The 5,340-nt window shown below is 47.3% G+C and overlaps 1 pseudogene; it reads right to left on the bottom strand.

Moving 5' to 3' along the window:
- Window positions 1-1,093: 1,093 nt before the first annotated feature.
- LOC121161166 lies at window positions 1,094-1,322 on the bottom strand (annotated as a pseudogene).
- Window positions 1,323-5,340: the final 4,018 nt, after the last annotated feature.

The raw sequence follows: 5,340 nt of genomic DNA, 5'->3' as shown, positions 1-5,340 counted from the left end.
TGTCCACCTACCCAGAGCTCCAGAGACAGGCTGGGTAAGTGGTTGGCCATACACAGAATCTCTAGAATACACTGCCTTCAAATGATACACACTAGCAACTTTTTATTTCCACAATCACAGCCATAAAATGGGGTTTTACTCCCATTCTTACAAGATTAATGTTTTAATCTCTCATCAGAATATAATGAAAACTTCAGTCTGACTACCAAAAAAATCTCATCAAACCCTAGCAGCAGTGTCAAAATTGGTATATTTCAAATATTCTGGTGAGAAGCCATCTTCAAATAAATAATGGTGACAAATCAGTAATTGGCTTGCCTTGAAAACAATCTTTTACATGGAGATAACTTTTACGTGTTCCTAAACATGGAAGCAGCTTGTACTAAACTGCAATTGAAACCTACACAGAAAAAGTATGCAAGTTTGTTTTTCCCGTAAAAGACACAAATTTATCTTTTTAATTAATAACTCTCCAAAGCACATTTTCTCAGTAAATTTAGGACAAAGTTAACGAAGAAACACGTAAAGTCAAGGACAGAGTATATGCTTTTATTCTTGCCTAACAACTCTGATACTGAAAAGGATTATCTGGCTACTCAAGGATACACACCAGGATCCACCTCTCACGGCTACCATGGCCCAAGCAGCAAACGACAGCTTCCCTAGCACGGGAGACGCTGGCTGCGAATGCAATATAGTGTTCAGACAGCGTTGGGTTCAAATTCTGCTCCTCCTACTTTGTAAGCGTGTGACTTCCCATAAATTTTTAGTTTCCTGGGCTCTCAAATAGGAACAATGATTCCTCAAGTGGTCAGGGCTAAGTAACAACGGTATTCACTTCAATAAGAGCTGCTGCTAATACTGCCATGGGAGTTTGGATGTTTCGGGGCTCATGACTGACGTGAACTGATGGGGACTGAGGCAGGGCCCTCAGCTTGGCAAGGGCCGCTGTATCTGCCGGCATAGGTACCAACATCTAATGCAGGGTGCAAGAACACAGCTCGCCATGTCCAGACGTCTACCCGCTTCTCAGGCCCAGGCTGTTGGCCTGGGAGTTTTGTCCACATGACATAGAAAGTACCACTTACCCAGATGAGGTTTAGAAAAATAACAGTTACAGAAATAGACCTATTTCTTATTCCTCCCAAGGAGTACTCATCTACCTACTGAGCACTGGATAAAAAACTGGTAATTACACCCTCCTAAGAGTCTCAGTGCTTGTGGGCCACTGACACCCCAGTCACACAGGAAAGAAAAAAACAAGACTTTGATTAACACAAAACTTATTTCACTTGATCTTAGCCAAAAGGCCGAGAAGCGATAACACAAAATCTATTTCAATGCCAAAGTATGTATAACACTGGAAAAACACCTTTAGAAACTTACAGCTGGTTAGAAAATGCTTAGGCTCTACACCTAGCAAAAATGAGCAGTAGAGCCCAAAGGAAACTAGATCCTTCTATTATACAGAGTGAAGTTTCCAACAGGTAACAAGTGTCCAATCTGATGACAGTGTCCAAGACAAACTCCCCCATTATGTTTTTTAATTAGCAGGCCTGTCCTATTAGTACAGTTCTACTGGGCCCAAACGATCCGACACAAAGGCAGCAGACAAGAAAAGGACCCTGGATTGGGAAGACACAATATTGGGGATCAGAGTTCACTTCAGCCACATGACCTTGGACTCCACTTGTTCATGGAGAGTAAGGAAAGTTTAAAAAGGGACCAGCGCAATGGCTCAATGGCTAAATCCGCGCCCTGCAAGCACTGGGATCCCATATGAAGACTGGTTTGTGTCTCGGGTGCTCCAGTTCCCATCCAGCTCCCTCACTGTGGCCTGGCAAAGCTGTCAAGGACGGCCCAAAGCCTTGAGACCCTGTACCCGTGTGGGAGACCTGGAAGAGGCTCCGGGCTCCTGATCAGCTCAGCTCCAGGCTTAGCAGCCATTTTGGGGGTGAACTAGCAGATGGAAGATCTTTCTGTCCCTTCTTCTCTCTGTAAATCTAATCTGCCTCTTCAATATAAATAAATAAAGCTATAAAAAACAAAAAAGTGACAGGAACATTTCTCTCCTGAGCGTGTTGAGAGTGAACATCGAGCTAGATTTACTGATTTAAACATCTTTCTTGAACTGCAAGGTGCCATACCCCTGAGGAATCTGTCAATAGAAAAGCTACGTTTTACTCTGGGTGACCAGACAGGAGGGAGAAGCTGGCAGGGCAGTCCTAAGGTCACCCCTTGCCTTACTTCCTGGGGATCAGGACAACACAGCATCTCACAGAAAGCACACGGCTCACGGCACAGACACAGGGTTGGTTTTGGATTTCAGAGATTCACTCTTTCGTCCTCTTTGGGTTTGGGTGCTGGAATAGAGTGCAAAGGTGGAACAAACAGCACAGCCCTGAGGAAAGAAGCATCGCTGGGACACCCTTCCTGGACAGCAGTGACTCAATGGTCATCGCAAACCCCACATGTAACTACAGATTCTATTCCTGCAACGGACCATGATGCATTTGAGTACCCCAGGTGCTTAAGAGGCCATGAGAGTCCTAATGATACAGGCTGATGGGCATGTGATGTTTCTTCCCCTGTCTTCAGAGACATAGGAAACCCGGTGCAGCCACTCAGAACAGGATCCACAACTGTCGTCTGTACCACCAACACACATGCACGCACAGACACACACCACTTCCAGCCACAGGGCTGTTTGGGGGAAGGAGTAGGGGATTTTGCTTTCTCCATTCTGAAAACCGGAACACCTGACAGCTCGTGCTGAAGTCAGCTGAGTGTTCACACCCAACGCCAGGCACTGGTCCAAGACTCCGGAGGTGTCAGTGTGTTTACTTCTCATCAGAGGAAGTCACAGCACAGAGCAGGTGCAACACTTGCCCGAGATTGCATGCTGTGGCAGAGGGAAAAAGTTAGCTTGGGAACCACAGCTTTCGCATGGTCACAAAGACCTTACCAGCCAAGGAAACAGAAGGCCGAGCAGAGTACCGAACGCATCTGAGTGTTTCTGAAACCATTCACCAAAGTCCTACTGGGTGCCACAGGCAGGACAATAGGAGCTGTCTAAACTGAAGCCCAAGAGCCTGGGTCTTGGCCCATTTCAGGTGCTGTGACAGTCCACAGAGGGGGCATCTGGGAAAGGACAGCCACTCCTTTCTCACGGGTGTAGAGGCAAGGCGTCAAGGGACATGGAGTCTGACAGAGGGATGGCTCTTTGTGGCTGCGTCCTGGCATGCTAGAGGGGGCGAGGCCGCTGCCAGGCGTCTCTTTATAAGGCTCTAATCCCACTGTCTCATGATCCCCTCCTAACCGCATGGAAGCCCCATGGCTTCATTCTGTGAGTTTTGGGCAGGAAGTCATAGTGGGGACACAAATATTCAAGGCTGTAGTCATGCATCTTGATTCATTAGCCATGTCGGGTCATCAACTGTACTTGACTCAGGCATTCCTGGGATTGCAGGGAGCTGGAAAAGGAGGCTTGTGTGTGTCACCCACTGTCACCAAAGCAGGGCTGAGGGAAGGGGAATGCTCTCTGGGAAGTGCTTGACTTGCCTTTCTGGAAAACAAGTTCTGAGCAAACTCTCTAGGGATACTGCTGGTGCAACACTGGCTGGGTCAGCAGGGGCAGGACCCACTCCGCCTCTTCTCATAGAGGACTCCTTTCCACGGGGCACATGGCTGACTCAGGACGCAGGCATCTCTGGGGCCAACAGAAACCAAAATGAGGCATCAGGCCTCGTCCCAAAGGGACTGCAATAAAAACTTGCCTTGTTATCTGTTGCACCAGAAAAAAAAAAAGTGTAATCTTTAATTAGTTGATTCATTATAGGACTGCCTTTCTGGCAAGGCGGAATTTGTGAAGAACTCACATGGTGAAACTCCGCAGGAGCCAGGGCAGCTCACAGGAGAGCCACATGCAAGTCACTGCTGCCTGCGTCCCAGCCCTGTGTGCTGTGCTGTCACCTGCATCGCGTATGTAAAGCGAGTGCGTTCAGCAGTGACGCCCTTTCCAAGAACAAGGTGATGCTGAACCCTAATTTCTCCAGATTATAAACAAATGACCAAGAACAGAAACTACTAATTTTCCTATTTAGAGAGACCTGTGACGTTCAGTTTTCCTCCACATTGCTAATACTTCTAACTTCCTCCGACTATAATTTGGTTCGTTGGCTTCATTTTTATGTCCTTGATGAACCTTGAGAGGCAGTGCCCCTCAGGCAATGGACTCTTTCCACCAAACAGGAGGAAGTGGACTCCTCTGGGCCAGCCTCCTCCTGTGTGTCCACACCTGGCTGGACTCCTTTTCCCTCCAACACACTACGCTCGTGCGCCTTCCGACACTGTGCCCTTTCTTCCTCGTCTGTAAAAGCCTAAACACCTGCTACTCCTCCTCCCAAACCCAGGTGGATTTTCTTCCCCAAAACACATTTCTGCAACTGAGTATATAATACAAGGGCCTTTGATTCACACAAATTCTTTTTATTAGATCCATTAAAGATCCGTATTCATTTGTACTTACAAATCAACATCCTCACAGCTAAGCTAGCGTAAAGATCAGTGTGAAGCAGTGAACACGATATGTCCCATACCCCGTGCTGAACTGCAGCTTCATTTGTCTACACACATCCCAATGTGACATGAAGGGCAATGGCTACGTAGCAGCATGCTACGATCCTGGTGCAATTATCAAGAGCAGCCTACTTTGCTCTAAAGCATGTGGTTCCAACAACTATCTTTCAGTGTCGAAAGAAGTGAAAATCTACTATGTAAAAACATTTGTTACTCATTTCTTTCACTGTATAAGGCATACTGTCTAAAAACTGCTTGAGTTTCCTGCTCGAGCATAGCAACTCACAATGGTAGGGTCAAAGGGGGAAACTACCCCATTTCCCCTGTTTAATCGATAAACAATTCAGTGAATTTGATCTAATGAGCTAGCGATCAGCATTTGAACATTTAAACCCCAGTGACCTGTGATGTAACAGGCCTGGGGGATGGGCAGGAGATGCGAAGGGCAGCACTACTCTGATGGAGCAAGAGCTGCTGTTGTGACAGCATCCACGGGTGAGACCTTCTGACACCACGTGGGCTGGACCCTGGCAGTGAGTCAGTCGCCTTATAAAAGGGCGAGGTCACCATCACCCACGTGATGATGCTGTCAGCAGGCCCTCGCCACATGCCAGCATCACAATCTTGAATTTGCCAGCCTCCAGGACCCTGAGCCAGTGAATGCGTGATCATTACAAATCACCTGGTTTCGGGTACCTCCTTTACAGCAGTGCACAACAGAGACACGGGCCCCACACCTCTGTGTCCCCGCTTCTGACTCTT

The sequence above is a fragment of the Ochotona curzoniae genome, unplaced genomic scaffold (assembly GCF_017591425.1).
Source record: "Ochotona curzoniae isolate NIBS_2020 unplaced genomic scaffold, NIBS_Ocur_1.0 contig_4645, whole genome shotgun sequence".
In the NCBI taxonomy this organism is placed as follows: Eukaryota; Metazoa; Chordata; class Mammalia; order Lagomorpha; family Ochotonidae; genus Ochotona; species Ochotona curzoniae.
This window is presented reverse-complemented; position numbering and strand designations above follow the sequence as displayed.